This window comes from Artibeus jamaicensis, unplaced genomic scaffold (genome assembly GCF_021234435.1).
Source record: "Artibeus jamaicensis isolate MK-2021 breed Jamaican fruit bat unplaced genomic scaffold, CSHL_Jam_final contig_603, whole genome shotgun sequence".
In the NCBI taxonomy this organism is placed as follows: domain Eukaryota; kingdom Metazoa; phylum Chordata; class Mammalia; order Chiroptera; family Phyllostomidae; genus Artibeus; species Artibeus jamaicensis.
Window position 1 is genome coordinate 5,244,157 of NW_026521904.1, and position 19,477 is coordinate 5,263,633.

Here is a 19,477-nt window from a genome sequence, read left to right on the forward strand (position 1 = left end):
AGTAAGAAAGATAAACTGAGTAAAGGAACACAAAATGGTAGAAAATAATAAATATTTAAAGATAAAATTTAATAACTCATAAAGTAGGAGACAGTTTTAATCCACCTGTTGAAAGGGTACTCCATGGGCCAGGGAAAATTAACCTCAAACTGTCAATACTGAGACACACCCTCATGAAGTGACTGGTTTATAAATGTGACTGGTTTATGAACTGGTTTATAAACTGATAAGAGGGAAAAATATTCAGGTTTGTCTCCAATTTATCCACATCACCATAGAGAATCAGCTGACAATGGAGTAGCATCTGCAGGATCTTGTAAAAAAGAATGCGTTTTATATTTTAAAGTACATTTTGTGAATATATTTTAAATTCAGTCAAACTGTCTTCTTGTATAAAGACTATAGACAGTTTTGGACTCAAAGAGCATTATTTCATGTGTGTCCTTCTTGAAAAAAATCCATGAAATTAACTACTGCCATTCAGATGAAAATAACTAGAAAAATCACAGAAGGATACATGGTGAGCATTGAAGGGATTTAACTGTACAAAAAGATGAAAACAAAGGGAATTCGAGTTAAAGAATAAAGAATTCGAGTTAAAGTACTCTGTTCCCTAAAAATAGAAATGATGCACTACTGTGACCTTATCGTCTCTCTTTTTCCCCAGGTTTTTGTATTTTTAAATTTGTTGACTTCCTCCTCTTTAATACTTGCAAGTCAAAAAAGATCAGTTAACACTGCAAATAATAAAAATAAGCAGAATTTAACAGAACATAGAAAAAACACTGAAAATTATTTACTGAAATATGATAAAGAAATGAGTAGGACAGAGTAATAGAAAATATGTTAATATCATAATTGTTTATAGAAGTAAACTAATATATCTTGAGTACAGAAATAAGAAAATAAAATTATGGAAATTAGATCATTTGGTTTGTGTGTACCAAGTTGCATGAAGTTATAAACACAACTACTAGAACAAAGATGGATACAGCAAAACTATACATGGAGAAATATGAAATAACAGCTATTGATAAAATATTTTCTTAAAAAATCTAGAAAACAAGTTAAAATAATAATAGAATGAAGACTGATTCTATTTATCAGATACTCACTATCAAAATTATCATTTAACATTGTACTGGAGGGAATTAGCCAACTAAAAAGTTAATGTTAATGGGCTTAACTCATGTCTGTATTCTTAAGTGAATTTCCAATTAAATCACAGAGCAAACTTCTATTCTCTGATACACGCAGAAATAACAGAACTGAAGTGTTTTAGAAATGCTGAAAACTAAAGGGTAAAAATTAAGCCAGATGAACACAAGAAAAATTACTCACATCAGACCTGAGCAATCAGTCAGTCCACATAAACATCAGATGAGATGCACAAAGTCACTTGTTTAATGCAAAGAGTGAATCACAATGAAAATGTAGCAATTTCAAATATCAAAAAACCAAATAATATCGCACAACACTTACAAAACTAAAACAATGCAGGTACGAGGAAAATAGTTAGAAACACACCAGACTTGGGAAGTTTATTCTCCTGTTATTTCCAAGCAAATCAAGCAGGGCTGGGTTAGGGGAGAATGAGAAAACCCTGAAAACATTTGCTCAAAAGTCAGAAATATTACAAAGATGCCTGCCTACTGACATGACTTATCATTTAAAAATGGTGAAGGGAACCAGACAAGAGAAAATTACTAGAGGTTTCTTAAAACATCAAAAAGGTGAAATTAAAACCCCTACATGCGTAATACATTATCATATACCCAGAATCACCACCAAAAATAAAATCAACTAAGTACTAAGAATAGTAAGAGAATTCACTTAGATGTGGCACAAGATTAATGTATCCATATAGGTAACTTTCATATATACCAAAATAACTGTGAATTAAGTAAGCCCCAGTGCCATACTGTGCGTAGGCATATTGTTTGGGTGTGTGCCGTAAGCCTAGTTGTATTTTTTTGTGTGTTAATTTCCTGTGGCTGCTGTATCAAATTATCACAAACTTCGTGACTTAATGCAACAGATATTTATTCTCTCACAGTTTCAGATGCCACAATGTGAAATCAGCATCACTGGGCCAAAATCAGTGTGTTGGCAAGGCCAGCCTCCCGCTGCAGGCTCTGGGGGCTCAGGGCAAGTACTTTCCTCTTCTCTTCCAGCTTCTGACAGCTACCAGCATTCCTTGTCATGTCGCCATAGCACTTCAGTCTCCATGGCTGAGTGGCCTCATTGCATCCTCCCATTGTGTGTGTCTGCTTTTTCGTATAAGGACTCTTGCAATTGCGTTTAGGGCTCACTGGAGTAGTTTAGGATTATCTCCCCAATTAAAAATACTTAATCACATCTGGAAAGACCCATTTTCCTTACAAGATAATATTCACAGGTTCCAGGATTAGGATATGGTATCTTTGGGTGGCCATTCCATATAATATAATATATTATGTAATGAATTAACAGTCTATGCATCTAGAATAATACTAGCTCTGTACCATCCTTAGGAGAATCAGGAAAGTACTACCCTTGGGATAATTAGGAAAATACATATCATTTTTGTAGGGTTTAATTCTCTATGAATGTAATGCATTGACTTCCTATACCTCTAGAATGGTACTGGCTATGTACTATCCTTAGGATAATTTTAAAGAATAGTCACATACAAATTTTTTAGAGTTGAATTTTCTTTGTATGTAATGAATTAACTTCCTATATATTTAAAATGGTACTGGCTATGTACTATCTCTGAGAGAATAAGTCAAGTACCACCCTTGAGATATTTAAGGAAGTAGTCACATACCATTTTTATAGAGTTTAATTCTCTCACAGAACCCTGGTTGAAAAAGACTGTCTTGTCTTGGGGCATGAAATGACAGAATGAACAAGATTATAAACTCCAACCATAGATTTCATAAATGCAGGAATATCAAAAATGTTAAGGATGGCATCTCATATTACTGGGAAAAGGTGTACTATTTAATGCATGTTGTTGGGACAGCTGCTTAGCCACCTGCAAAGAGAAGTTGAATCCGCACTTCACATTATACACCTAAATGGACCAGAAATTTGAATGTAAAATATGAACCCATAGAGGTAGTCAGAAAACACAAGAATTTTTTTCTTAGGCCTTTGGAATAGAAAAAAGCCTTCAAAACAAAATCTGGTTCTAGGTACATAATTTTCAACAAAAGAGCCAAAAATATACAATGGAGAAAAGAAAGCCTCTTTAATAAAAAGTGCTAGGACAAATGGAAAGCCACGTGCTAAAGATCAAAGTCGACTACAGTTTGTCCCCAAAAACAAAAATTAACTCAAATTGAATCACAGACCTGAATATAAGACCTGAAACAATACATTATTGGGTTGGCCAAAAAGTCCATTTAGTTTTTTCTGCAAAACAAGACACATTTTTCATTTTTACCTGTAACTTTATACATATTTAGATATTTTGAGTATGTCAGCTACACCCTACATGGTATAAGATCGATCATTCTCAATTAATGTCTCAATTTGATTGCTGCCGACTTCAATTGGCCTACCCGAGGGTGGAGCATTGTCCGGCGAGAAATCTCCAGCATGAAACTTCATAGCTACTCGACACATTCGATTAGTCACAGCCCCTTCTCCGCACACTGCACAGATGTTGGGGGATTTTTTGCATTTCAGTTGCCTTTTTATTTTTCTTGAAATAACGAAGCATAATGTGCTGAATATGTTGCATATTTTCTTTTGTCTTCAATATTAAGATGGCTACTCAAAAATTTATGTATTTTGAAAATAAGTTTTTTCTAAATGCATACAGATATGACAGCTGTCACAATACAATCTAGAAAAATTGTTTCAAATTAACTTAAAGACAACTAAGTGCTACTAGAGCCATCTTATGGGGGGAAAATGAACTTTTTGGCCATACCAATACATATAAAAAAAACGTAGATACTAAATTTATGGACCATAGTCTTAGAATTTTATGAATTTGACCCCAAAGGCAAGGGAAGTAAGGCAAAAACAAGTGAATGGGACTATATCAAACTAAAAAGCTCTGCACAGCAAAAGAAACCTACAACAAAACAGAAAGGCAACCAACAGAATGGGAGAAGACATTTGCAAACAATACCTCTGACAAGAGATTAATATCCAAACTATATAAGAACTCATACAACTCAACACCAAACAAGTAATTCATTTTAAAAATGGGCAGAGGACTGACTGGAACAGACACTTCTCCCAAGAAGACATACAAGTGGCCAACAGATATGTGAAAAGATGCTCAATTTCACTAGCTATTAAAGAAATAAAAAATCAAAACTACAATGAGATAACACCTCACACCTGTTAGAATGGCTGTTATCAACAAGACAAGTGATAACAAGTGTTGGAGAGGCTGTGAAGAAAAAAGGACCTTCATTCACTGTTGGTAAGATTGTAAACTGGTAAGATTGTAAACTGGTAAAGCCTCTATGGAAAACACTGTGAAGTTTCCTCAAAAAATTAATAATAGAGTTACCAGATGACCCAGCAACCTCTCCTCTAAGTATCTACACCCCCAAAACCAAAAGCACCTATTTGCAAATATAGGTGCACCCCTATATTTACTGCAGCATTCTTCATGGAGGCCAAGACATGGGAACAACCAAAGGGTAATTAGATAGAAAAGATGTGGTACATATGTACGATGGAATACTACTCAGCCCTAAGAAAAGATGAAATACTGCCTTTACAACATGGATGGACCTTGAGAATATTATGCGAGGTGAAATAAGTCAGAAAAAGTCAAGAACCATATGATCTCACTCATATGTGGAATATAAAACTAAAAGCAAAACAATGAACAACAAAAACTCAGACAGCAGAATGGTTGTTACCAGAAGGAAGGGGGTGGAAGGGTAGTAAAGGATAAAGGGGTCAAACGTATGTTGACGTAAAAAGATTTGACAATGGTGGGCACACAATGCAATGTAAAAATTATGTGTCATAGAATTGTACACTAGAAACCTATATAATTAACTAATGTCACCTCATTGGATATAATTAAAAGAAAAAAAACCTGGCTGATGTGGCTCGGTTGGTTGGAGTGTCATCCCATGGACCGAATGGTTGCAGGTTTGATTCTGGTCAGGGCATATACCCAGGTTGCGGATTTAATCCCCGCTCCAGGCATGTATGAGAGGGCAACCAATTGATGTTTCTCTTTCATATTGGTGTTTATCTCTGTCTCTCATTTTCTCTTCAAAAGCAATGGAAAAAAGAATCTTGACATGAGGATAAAAACAATAATAATAAAAATTTTAAAACCTAGAAGCCATTAAAAAAGTATAATAGACTTGACTACATTATTGAAAAAACACAAGCAAAAAAAAGACAAACTGTAAATATTGACGAAAAAATCTTTGCTATTCTTATTTAAGAGTGGTTACATTTCCTAAAGTATAACTAAAAACTACAAAGTGGCAAGTTGAAATGCTTACCAGGTTGGGAAAAATGACAAAGGACATGAACAGATTGTTTATGGGAAAAGGGATACAAATGGCCATTAAGAATATGAAAATCCCAACCTCACTTCTAATAAAGGAAAAGCAGATTTAAGTGACAATGAAATACTGTTTGTCACTATCAGAATTTCTAAATATCCCAAAATTAGATATAATAGTCTCAGTGAGACTATTAGTGCCAATATCTGTCAAAGTTAGGGGGAAAAACTTTTCCATTGACTTCACTACTTTTTAGAATTTATTCTACCCATATATTGCTTTATGAAATGAGATGATGTGCAGGGTTATTTGCAATATTTAATAGCAAATGGAGAAACCTGAATGTTCATCTATTTGGAACAAATTAAACTATGCAGTATCTAGAATGAAAAACAATGCTGCTGTTAAAAATAACAAGGACCCTTGTTATTTCTAATAAAGAAAAGTATTCAAGGTCTAGTCCTCTTTAAAATTGTAACTAAATTAAAATTGCAGTTTACAAATGCAGGAGAGTATGTATAGGATGCTATCTTTGGGGTTCAAGGATAGTGAGCAAAAAATATGTTCATTTATATATGCTTACTTATGCAAAAAAATCACTGTAAGTAAATACAAGGAAATAAAAAAGATGTTATTATCTTATGGGAAAGAATAGAAACTGGACAGATGGAGAACAGGAGTGATGGAAATTTTACTATGAAATATTCTAAGCTTTCAAAATATTAAAATTATGTATATTAACTTATTAGAGTAAATGAATCATTTTTTGTTCATTTATTTCTCAGTAATCGAGGGCTTGCTTTGTACCAGGTACTGTTTCAGGTATTGGGATCAGTGACAAATATCCCAACCCTTATGGAGCTTATATTCTAGTGGTGGGAGACAGACAAAAGTTAATCATAATAAATACTTAATGTAGTATGTCAAAAGATAAAACATTTAAAGAAAAACACATAAAACAGGGTAAATTGAATAGGCAGTGTCATTGGGATTAGGAGGAGGTTGTTGCAACATTAAGTAGGATTAGCAGCGTAGGTCTCATCAGGACAGAGCAAATTCCAGCAAAGACTTGAAGGAACTGAGGGATTTAGTCTCGTGGCTATCTGAGGAAAGAGTGTTCCTCGGTGGAGAGAATACCGTTGTAGCATGGCAGATATTTTAAACGAGTTAAAGGCCAGTGTTGCTTGAGCAGATCAAGAGGGATAGCTGTAGGGGATGGGGCCAGAAAGATAATGATATCCATTGGAGTTTGTTTGTTTATCTTAGCACAGGAGTGGCAATTACCAGACAAATTTTTAAAAGCTTACTCTGATTGATGTTATTACAAACAGGTTGATAGGGAGTAAGGGCACAAGCTGCGAGATAATGTTGCCTTAGACCAGAGGATTTGCAGTGAAAGTAGTGATGTAATTTGAAATTAAATCAACTGCATGCCTGAGAGACTGGATGTGGAATGTGAGGGAAAGAACATAGGAAGAGGAAGTGTGAAAACCTTACCTAGAAAAATAGGAGAATGAATGGACTAGGGAGATGTACTGTGATTTCCTGGGAGCGTGAAGAGCCCACTTGAGTTCTTCATGAATTTCAAAATGAGACCAGTCAACATGGTTATGGGTTTTTCTCCAGCTATATTGAGCTGCATGATGTAGGGAGGCCTCATTTGATCTAAAGAAATAGATCTCTGTAGTATTGTGAAAAGATACCTTTTAAAAGGACATTATACATGGAAAAAAATATTCTCATTTGAATGATTTTTAAAGGAGATATGTGTATGCTTTTTTCTACTTATATTAATATAAAGCTTAGGTATATTTCCCCAAGTTTTAGCTGAACTTGGATTTTATTGGATCATGCTAGACAACAAATGCACATCAAATGATCCTAGGTAAACCCCACCTGTTATTTATACTATATAGCAGATGGCAAAAAAAAAGGTAGATCTCAGTTATAAAATAGAGGTGACAGGCAGGTAGTGAACATTTTAAAGACAGCATGCATTTCACAGTGCTTATTCAATGTTTTTAAAATTTAGTTCAGGTTTCGCAGCTTTAAAAATAAACATGAACCGCCCTGGCTGGCGTAGCTCAGTGGATTGAGTGCCGGCCTGCGAACCAGACACTCTCAGTTCGATTCCCAGTCAGGACACATGCCTAGGTTGCAGGCCAGTTCCCAGAAGGGGACGCACAAAAGGCAACCATATATTGATGTTTCTCTCCCTCTCTCCTTCCCTTCCCCTCTAAAGATAAATAAATAAAATTATAAAAAAATATAATAATAAAATAAACATAAACCTTATTTTGAACTCAATACAGTACATGTAAAATTATTTAGGTGAATTGTATGTCTTTCTCAGCATTTGTTTATTTAAAATGCTTAATAGCTTTAGTGTATAAGAACTTTATGAAATCATGAGGCAATGCTTATGAACTGTCAGAGCAGTTAGATTGGATTATCAGCCAGATTGAACATCTAGTGAACACAGCTGTTAAGGTAACATGAAAAAAAGAGAAAAAGTTGCAGATGACAAAGGAGAAATATCAAAGGATGAATCAAATATATAAAATATATGATCATTAATAACCCATAATCAAAAGCAAAGAGAGACTATGGGAGACATCTGCAAGCAATTCAAGGCTTGATGTTGGAGACGTTAAATGGATACACCATATGCTACCTGATGGAGTATCTTCACTCAACCCGCTGTCTGAGTTCTCTGTAAAGATGCTTCCAAGAAATACACACAAATCCAGAAAAAACTCAATGATGAAACTTTACTAATGGGTACTAAATTACCACCTTTATTTAGTAAATAGGTAGTGTTCTCTAAGGATTTTAGTCATTGAACAGAGGAGAACAGGATTACGTTTCATTAATAATGAAGTATATGAATGAATAAAAGAATATAATTTTTCATTATGAGTATATGGTGATGTATTATATTTCCACGGGCAGAATTAGTAGAGGTCGGTAATTGCAGTTCTGAAAGATGGCAAATCGCTCTCAAATCCAAAGTTTCTTTTTTTGTTCAATACATTTTGGCAGTAAAACCAAACTGATGTAGAAACATTACAGACCCACTTAATTTTGTCATGAATTTAAAAGCTATTTATGACCACATCAGATAAGGGGTTGACATCCAAAATACATAAAGAACTGAATCAACTAAATAGCAAAAAAAATTAAAATAAAAAAAACAGGCTGAATAAAAAAATGGGCAGAGGACCTGAATAGACATTTTTCCAAAGAAGACATGTACAGGTGGCCAACCAGTACAGGAAAAGGTGCCCAGCATCACTGATCATCAGGAAACTGCTAATCAAAACCCCGGGGAAGCAACTCCTACCTGGGAGACTGGATATTGTCAAAGAAAGATAAGTGCTGGTGAGGATGTAGAGAAAAGGGAGCACTTGCACCCTGTTGGTGGGGCTGTAAATTGGCATAGCTGCTATTGAAAAGAGTATTATGTAGGCTCCTCAAAAAATTAAAAAGACTTACCATATGGTCCCACATCTGCATATATATATGTGTATATATATATATATATATATATATATATATCCCATTTCTGTGTATGTATCAGAAGGAAATCTCAAAGAGATATCTGCACTTCCATGCTCGTCACATTATTCACTATAGCTGTGATATGGAAACAATCTCAGTGTCTATCAATAGATCAGTAGATAAAGAAAATGTGATATACATATATGTCAAAGTGTACACATATCACATGTGTGAACATATATACATGCATGAATGTTAATCAGTCATAAAAAGTAATCCTGTCATTTGTGACAACCTGGGTAGACCTTGAGGGGATTGAACATAGTGAAATGTCATATAGAGGAAGACAAACACTGCAGGATCTCACTTATATATGGAATCTTTAAAAAAAAAGAAGAAAAAGAAGCCCAAAGTCATACAAACAGAACTAGAATGATGGTAACCAGAGGCTGGGAAGTAGGGGAAATGGAGAGATTTTGGTCAAAGGGTACAAACTTCCAGTCATAAAACTAGTGAGTTCTTCAAATCTGATGTTCAGCATGCTGCCTACAGTTAACAATGCTATGTTTTCACAACATGAACTGTAATTAGGTGAGGTGACAAGTGTGTTAACTAACCTTACTACAACTATCACTCTGCAGTCTAAACACAAATGAAACCACGTGTTTGTATAAACACACATATTCAAATCATCAAATCAACATTGTACACATTTAATTTACCAATATTATATGTCAAATATATTGCAGTAGAGGTAGGGGGAAAAGGACATCCTCTAAGGAAAAAATAAAAGCTATTATGAATATATGAAATTACTTATAATCTATGTTTAAGTCAAAGTGCAACTAGTCATTACAGAAAAGTTAGTGTATTTCATAATGAGCTGCTGCTTAGACACCACTGGCTGGTATTAGACATGCTGCAGTAAATGCATCAGATTCACTTCCTAAATCTAAAAACTCCAAATTACTTACTACATATATTTGTCCTCAAGAGTTTCTAATACAGGTGTGTAAAATTTATGGAATGAGACATGCAAGGAACTATCGATGGTGTTTATCTGTGGATAGAACAGACAGGGCTTTTATTTCTCACTTTTTCATTCTTCTGTGCTCTTTGAATTTTACCATGATTATGAATTACTTTAATAAATAAAAATGACATTAAAAGTAAATCAGGTATGTACATCTCTAGACCCTGCCCACCTTTTCCTTGTATCTCTAAATTTTATGTATTTCTCTTACTTCCCTCATCAAATTGGTCGCTATGCCCAGTGGATTCTACTATTAATAATTTGCATTTTCCACTTTCTTACTATCAAGAACTGAATTTATTTTCATTTTAGATTATAATGTAGCAGTTTCTTTACATCTTTGTACAGCTTAATTTACATCTATTGGGGAAGCTATCAAATGGTGTTCTAACAATCTGAATCTTACCTTTTTCCAGCTATTGGCCTGTAGTAAGCTCCTTGAAAGGAAGAGCTGTTAGGTGTCTCTTGGCTTTTTCTGCAGTGGCAAAGAGTTTGTACCCCTCTGTTTGCTGAAGAAATAATGAAGAACGAGAAGAATGAATAAATATTATCACTGATTTTTTTTACCTGTTACAGCATTTTTCAACATTTTTAAAATAAGTAAACTTGAAAGTTTTCAAAAGTATGTCATTGTTTTTGAGTTACAAAAAACTGTTGTTAAAAAACTGAATCACAATGCAAAGTTTATGAAAGAAGATTGCAAATTAAAGAGAATTAGACCTCTGTAGTGAACACTCAGAGAAATAACTTAGCAAAAGTATAAATATTTAGAAAACTGCTTGTGATCACAAGAGGACATGGCTATTTGAAACAGAAGCAGATGTCCACAGGGGAGAACTGGTAAAACTTAAAAACACTGGGATAAATGTAGAGACAAGATCATTGAGGTTAAAAATGACTGGAGAAAATTAAAATTACAGAAATAAATTAACATTATCAACCTTGTCAGTAAAAACAGATTCGACCTCCAAGAAATCAACCTAGTGATGCAGAGAAAAAAATATTAGAAATTTACTCAGAGGAAAGTCAAAACAATTAAAATGATGCAGGAGAAGAGGAAAGATGTGGGAATAAACAATGAAGTTCCAAAATGAGGTTTAGACATATTCCTAAGGGATAAATGAAAAAAAGTAAAAACAGAAGAACTAGTAAAGACAATGTTAATTTTTTTTTTCTGATCAAAGGTAGATTTTGGCTCCAGATGGCAAAGTAGCTTTTTTCAGAGCAGCCATGTTACAGAAAATAAACAGAAATGTGTATATACACACACATTTTTAAACCTCCTTGAAAGGATGGTTGAGTTACAAAAGGATAAAGATAAACTATAAAATTTATTTTAGATATAAATCAGTATTTATTGTGCATAATAGACATTTTTTTTTACTTTTAATAAGTGACCTGCTGTTTAACTTAAAATTGGAGTGTGTATGTGTGTTGGTAAGGGGTGCTAATTTGACAACAGTAAATACAAAACTTTAACAATATTTTAAATAATACTTGACTTTGAGTCCTAATGAGTATTTAAATGTATATTGAAAATAAGGCACAGTATCAAAAGTAGGTTCAAAACTGCTTTTGTAATCTCACGCTTAGGAGTCCTTTATATTTTATGCTTTTGAAATCAGCTGGACTTAATTTCTAAATAATAAATAATTTTGCTCAAGAAAATTTTGGATTTAATCAACTTCTCTTTAATACTGAGTTTTAAAGTAGTATTTGAGACTTCTAGGGGCTCCTCTTAATTAGGTTAATGCAATTTAATAAACTTGATGGTGGTCATCTGAATGCAAAATGATAGGCTTCATAGGATTTTTGTGCTTCTCATTAATTATATGTCACCAAAAGTTTCTTTGTGCTTGCTGTCTTTAACGAACAATTTATGTAACAGTAAATTTCAAAATGTAGGACTGGGAGTTTAAGAGGTTTAAGAAATTTAAACCTCTGTAAAAATAAACTGACAGTAACCAGAGAGGTGGGGGGAGGGATAATGGAGGTAGGGAGGGGAAGGGTCATCAAGGAACATGTATAAAGGACACATGGACAAAGCCAAAGGGGGCTAGGATCAAGGGTGGGAAGTGGGGATGGGTGGGGCAGGGGAGAGTAGTGGGGGGAAATGGAGGCAACTGTACTGGAACAACAATTATTTTTTTAAAAACCTCTGTAAGAATCACAAACACCATGAGGTAATTTAAACACAAAGAGGTAACTTAAGTGATCAGCTGACCGAATGGCTGAGATACATAAGCATGCTTCTCAGACCCCTAAGATAGTCAATGACTCACATACCTCGGGTACTCTGAAATCATTTGATTTTAAGGGGAAGAAATATTTAAGTAACTATATAGTTATTAAATTTAATTACAAATTTATACAAATGTCATTACTGCCTTTAACATCTTGAACTCTTTGGAAAACTCTGACCTTCTACATCAGCGATTTTCAACCTTTTTCATCTCATAGTGCACATAATTACTAAAATTCTACATCAAATCAAAAAAAAATTTTTTTGCCAATCTAACCAAAAATTGGTATAATTTTGATTCATTTACACTAGATGTCTATTGCTGTGTTGGCTGTTATCATTATTTTATTAGACAGTCTAAGGGAAAAGTCAGTGCCCCTGACTAATACCATTAGGTATTGCATGTTTTAAAACTTCTTGTGGCACACCACTTGAAAGTCACTGTGCTAGATCAAGGATCAACCAACTTTTTCTGTAAAAGCCCAGATAGTCTAGCAGGTCTCTGCTGTTGATGTATAAAAGCAGCCACAGGCAACACCCAAGTAAATGAGCATGGCTGTGTTTCGGCTTTTTTTATGGATACTGAAACTCGAATTTCATGTAATCTTCAGGCATCAAATTTTTTATGCTTGTGGGGGTGGCAGGCATGCAAAAACATGGCAGACTCGATTTGTTCTTCTGAATGAAGTGTGCCATCCCCATTGGTTGGGAGAATCTGCTTTAATAATACATTCTCAAACTTCTCCACAGCCAATTCTGTCAAACCTCCCAAAGTCCCTACTGATTTGAGTTTTTGCCTGCTGATAAAAGATGTTCAATTTCTTACCAGCAGCTTCTTCATGACCCCAATAGCATTGCTTCTTTGTCACATTCCATAAGTAGCTCACAGAAATATATTAAAAGGAATTTTAACATTGTCTGCCTTGACACTAGTTGTCTTTTGTTAGATGATGTAGTGTGGTATGATAGAAATAAAACTGTAAAATTTAGAAGTCAGTCTATAGTTCTTTCTACCTCTTCAATGGCTCCATTTTCTCTCCTGCTTATCTGGAAGTATTAAGAGGTTATAATGTAATAATAGATAGAAAACCACTAGTAAAGTAAAATGTGTAACATAAACAGTGCCTTTGTGGTGGTGGTTGAACTTTATTATTTACTCTTACATATGATTTCTGACAGGGATCTCTATATATTCTGATATATCTGTCTTGAAAATTACATATAAGTTAAGGATTGCACATAAACTTTTCCAGCATTTTTGCCTCCATACTCTCACACGTATAAGTCACCCTTATCTCCTCATTGTATGTAGATGTACCGAGTTCACTACTAATGGTTATAAGAAATTTACTTTTTTTATTTTATTTTTTTTATTGATTATGCCATTGCAGTTGTTCTATTCCCCCCTTCATTCCCCTCCCCCCACCCCCTCTCCCCACCATTACCCCCCCTTTATGACTATGTCTCAAGTTCTTGAGATTCTGTATTTCCCATACTATTCTTTCCCCCCATCTATTTTCTATCTACCATCTATGCTACTTATTTTCTGTACCTTCTCCCCCCTTCTCCTCCTCCCACTCCCCTGTTGCTAACCCTCCATGAGATCTTCATTTCTATGTCTCCACTCCTGATCTAGCTGTCCTTTTAGTTTGCGGTTTCGCCCCTCTTACTGGTCAGGCTGAAGAATTTGTTGTTATCGGACTTCCGAAAAGTTCAATTTTCTGTGTTCTGGCTGTGTTTTCTGTTGCTAATATTTAGTTGACTCTAAACTTGGTTGTGTGAGAAAGCAAGGCATCTCCACCTATACCTCCATCTTGGCAGAAGTCAAGAAATTTTTAATTATACTCCATATTCTCTTGTATTACTATTTTGAGGGCAGACTTTGTCTGTTTTCTCCCTGCTTTACATCCTCAGTATCCAAAACAATGTCTGGAATATGTTTGGGTCTCCTAAGTAGTTCTAAGTGACTCAGTTAGTCCCTTATGTGTACTTGTCTTACATTATCAAAAGAAATATAGAAAGCTTATTCCACATAGAATATTTTAAAATGCATAAAACATGTAGACTTACAAAGGAAATCTACTTTATTCACCTGCACTAAAATATATTTCTATCCACAGACTCTTTAGAATCCATGGACCCTGGATTTTAAAATTTGGAAGAATTTCTAAGTAGTATCAGAGAACACACAATCCATAACTATAACCTGTAAAATTACTTTGATAGAATAAAAAAATGAAAGCATAGTTATTTGGTCTCTTAAGAAATCCTTCCCCTGCACTTTGATGGTTAGATTTCTTTTGGTTGCAACAAGAGATTTTGGCAAGCTTATTCATAAAAGGCATTAGTCTCTAAAGAAACTGGAGTATTTCATGGAATTGATGTGTGAGATGGAAAGGAACAAGGGCTGCTCCAGGACTTCAGGTTCTGCAGAGTGAAGCCATTGATGGGAATTCCTAGTCATGTGTCCAGATTCCAGAATATTAAAAGAAGCTTGGTTGATCCAGCATGAATTGGTCAGCCAAAGTCAGACATAGAGTCACGAAGCAGAGCTGTCGGCATGGAGAACTGATGGTTAGTCTTACAGTGAATTGGGATGGTAATCTGACTCCAGAAAACAATGCGTTTATCTTTATTAATGTCTCAAGATGAAACATTTCACTTGAAGCTGCAAGATACTTTGTCCATTTACAATTAGACTGCATTTAAATTAATGAATTTTAATATACATCTACTAGATCACCCACTGTCATTGTTAATATATGGCTTTTTATCATATAATATGGCCAGTATAGTGTAGACCCTTTAGCCAGTTCTGCACAGCTTTAGATCCTTAACCTACCACCTAATTGTGAAAGTTTAGACAGGTTACTAAATCTCTAACCTTCATTTTGTCTATAAAAAGGAGCTTTATTTACAATAGCCAAGAATTGGAAGCAACCTAGGTGCCCATCAGTAAATGAATGGATCAAAAAATTGTGGTACATATACACAATGGAATTCTATGCAGCAGAAAGAAAGAAGGAGCTCCTACCCTTTGCGACAACATGGATGGAACTGGAAAGCATTATGCTGAGTGAAATAGGCCAGGTGTTGAAAGACAAATACCATATGATCTCACCTTTAACAGGAAGCTAGACAACAAAACAAACAAGCAAGCAGAATAAAAACCAAGACACTGAAATAGAGAACAAGGGGACAGTGACCAGAGGGGAGAGGGGAGGGAATTTAAGGGGAAAAAAGGGGGAGGGATTTGGAGGAACAAGTATGAAGGACACAAGGACAAGAACTAAAGGGGGTAAAAATGGGAGGGAGGTGGGGAGCACAGGGCGGGGTGAGATGGGATGGGAGAAATAGACAAAAAACTGTACTTGAAAAATAACTAAATAAAAAAGGAAAAAAAGGAGCTTTATCAGTGAGCTATTGCTTCAGTACAAACTGTGCATCTCACATACAGTAAGAATTTAGTTCTTGATCAGTGGTCTGTGGGGAAGCAGGAGTAGGTCTGACTAGGATGGGTCTACATCTCTGTCACTTGTCTCTCATCTTCCTTGGACCTACAACTGCCTGAAGCACTTTTTACTCAGAGTAAAAGGCAGAAACCCAACTGCTAAAGTTTATTTCAAGGCTTTACTTGTGTGATATCTGCTGGGACTTTATTTCATCATAAATACACCGTCCTTGGGTATGTGGTGAGGAAAGGGAGGAGTGATCCAGTCTACCAAAAGGGTAATACTAACACCTATCTCATAGAGTTGCTGTAAGTTTAATGTGTGTAAAGAGCTTAGACTTATTAGAATAGTGCCTAGAACAAGTAATTGCTCAATAAATATTATTAGGCATACTCATGAAGAAACTTACATACAAGTTAGGTATTAAAATACATATTTGTCTCCTAAATTTACAAGTGTTAATTTTTCTATCTCCACTAAATACCTTTTCCCTCCTCCTGCGTAATGGGTCCCCTCTCAGAACCACACTTCCTACTCAACAATCTCCCCTTTTTATCAACTAGAAAGAAACCAGGAATTCACTTGTGGTTTATATGGTGACCACATGCCCTGGGTTTTTAACTATAATTATCACTCCAAAAATTCCATCTTCTTATCAGACGACAGAATGGGATTTCTGGGAGGAAAGTAATTAAAAAAAAGGAAAACCTCTTTCTGACCATAAACTATCACCTCTTGGTAAGCTAAATTTTGAATGGTTGTTTAATAGAGTTGATTAACAACAAGAATGGATTCATGAAATGTCAATGAATAATAATAATAATAAAAGACATAGTGCTTTAAAAAAAATAAATAAATTTGGCTCTTGTCCCCATGAGTATTTTGCAATGTTTTCAGAAAAAAATAGAGAGATCAAAACATAATTATTATATTTCTCTTCTTCATTCTCAAAACATCTTTTCTATCATGTCATGTTTGCTCATTTGTTTTTTCTTTTTTTTTAATTAATTAAATTTTTTATTATGCCATTACAGTTGTTCTATTTCCCCCTTCATTCCCCTGCACCCTACCCCCGGTCCCCACCATTACCTCCCCTTTATAAAATAAAATGTGACAAAAAGTAAAAAAAAACAAACATATTTGTCAAATGTGTCACTTTAGTAGATCTAAACAGACATGCTTAAATTTGATTAAAAACTAATCTCTTTTTAAATTGCAGATTAGATGAACAAGAATATATGCCTTTAAAATCGCCAGCCAACTTCTGGGATAAAACGATTTCTGCCTCAATTATTTAACTGTTAATAAAATCATAGAACTAGCAAAGATCATCAAGTTGTATCATCTCAATTTACAGATGATAAATTAAGCCAAGAATGGTGAGATATCTAAATCAAAGAGAAATAGCTAGATGGATGCGTAAGTGTAAGTAGTTAAAATAAAAATGGGAACACAAAGAAGCAAATCAAGACTGCTAGAATTCTAGTTGAGAAGTCTTCCCACTATTTCACACAGCGCAGGTGTTGTTTAGTTTTGTCCAAATGTTGTCTCATTTTTTTTTCAATGAACCTTAAGAAATAGTTTTAAGAAGCTATTAAAATAGCTCAGGCTGGTATAACTCAGTGGATTCAGCATAGGCCTGCAAACCAAATGGTCACTGGTTCGATTCCCAGTCAAGGCACATCCCTTGGGTTGCATGCCATGCCCCAGTTGGGGAGCATGCAAGAAGCAACCTATCAATGTTTCTTTCTTGTACATCCATGCTTCTTTCCCTCTCTTGCTCCCTCCCTTCCCCTCTCTCTAAAAATAAATAAATAAAATCTTCAAAAAAATAAGTTATTAAAATAACATTTTCAGCTACTCCTTCAATTGAGAAGAATTGCATTATTATAGCATAGGATTTACTTATAATGTAAACAAAACAATGTTCTTGCAGAAGCTTGTGTGTGTTTATCCATTCTACTAATATTTATTGAGTACTTGTTACCTGTTAGCCACACAACATACAATAGCAAAAAAATATCTCTGGCCTTGTGAGCATACAAGGCTGTTATATGATAAGACAGCCAATAAAGAAATAACTTAGTATGTAGTATATCCCACAATCCCTTGTATCTAATTCCAAAATCAGAAAGCTCTGAAACTGAAAGCTTTTGCCACTCATATAGTGGTAAAACCTAATACTACACTCATGTAGTTGTAAAACTGTGAGGCCATTTATTTTTTAAAATATACTTTAAATGAATGTATTTTATCTGTACAGATACTAATATTTTACTTTAGGGTGCTGTCCCAGATGTCTCAAGTGGGGAGGCGATACATGTTACATAATTCCAGTACGTTTACTATATTACCTTTTTAACAGTTTATTTTTATTGTATTTTTTATTATTATTTATCCCCCTGTACCCTCTTCATTCAAATATTACTGAATTCCAAAACTCATCTGGTCCCTCTAGGGATTGTGTTGGCCTGTATAACATCTATAAATTATAGATTACAAATACTATGAGTGGAAATGAAGCAGATATGGATGTAGAGAATGAGGGCCAGCAGAAGTGAGTGCTGGAAGGTGAACTTGTTTAACTAGAGTAGTATGAAAAGATCTCTTTGGGAGGTGACATTTGAGCAGATTCTGAAACATGCATGGAACTCTCAATGGAAAAGAGTGCTTCAGTCATTGGGAACAGATATGTGGCTTTCTGGAAAAAAGTGTCCTAGTCTGAGGACAGACGAAGCTCAAATACCCAAAACAAAAATGTGTTTAGCATGTTTGAAGAAGAACAGGCCCCTAGGGCTGTGGAATGGGAATCAGGGAGTGATCAGTAGGCTGTCAGAAGTAACCAGGAGCCCAGTCATCTGAGGCAAGACCTTTGGGTTTTTATCTGAAATGTTATGGGGTATCTTTGAAGGGTTTTGCAAAGGCATATCTAAGACCCAGTTTTTTTAAACTTCAGTCTGTTGGTCTGCAGATAATAAAACTATCAGTCTTTTGCCATGTTGCACTAGTAAGCATTGGGGAAATGAATCATTAAGTGGAACCTAATCAACAAAACAAGCAAGCAAAATGCAATCAGAAACATTGAAATAAAAAAACTGACAGTATCCAGAGGGGAGGGTGTAGAGGGTTAATGGGGGAAAATAGGGAAATGTCCATCAAGAACAGGTATAAAGGACACATGGACAAAGCCTAAAGGGGTAGGATTGAGGGTGGGAGGTGGAAAAGGGGGGGAGCAGAAGGGAGTGAAAATGGAGACAATTTGAACAACAATTTAAAAAAAAAAAAAAAAGCTCGTCCAAAGTCAAAATTATTATGACTCTGGATGCAATTGAGAAATGTAATGGTAACTGGTCATTTTTAATAAAATTATGACCATACGCTAATAAAATAATCTCTCAGATATCCCTTGAACAAGTGCCATGCTTTGAATTAGTAATCTAAATAATAAACTATAATGTTTGTTGTTTCTTGTTCTAGACTTTTCCCTAAGTATTAGGGCTGGGAAATTAGTTTGGCCACGATAACGCTCTTCCCAGTTTCCCTCCCAGGTAGACTGCTAGAGGAGAGAAGCCTGAAATTGAAGCAGTAAGAACTGGTTTCTCATGCTGGCTCTGTCACTAGGATTGTGACATTGGTTGAGTTGTTTAACCTCTCTGAATTTCAGTTTCCTATACTGTGAAATATGGGAATTGAATCATCTGATTAATATAGCTCTTTCTTACCTGCAGTCATAAATTTAGCAAGGCTGTGTGTAAAACTAAAATTGTAC

The 19,477-nt window shown here is 34.9% G+C and overlaps 1 protein-coding gene across 8 annotated transcripts in view; it reads left to right on the plus strand.

Annotated features, from left to right (window-relative positions):
* The window catches only part of MBD5 (methyl-CpG binding domain protein 5), a 461,494-nt gene that overhangs the window by 187,513 nt on the left and 254,504 nt on the right, over nucleotides 1-19,477 (plus strand). The gene's annotated exons all lie outside the window — the stretch shown is intronic.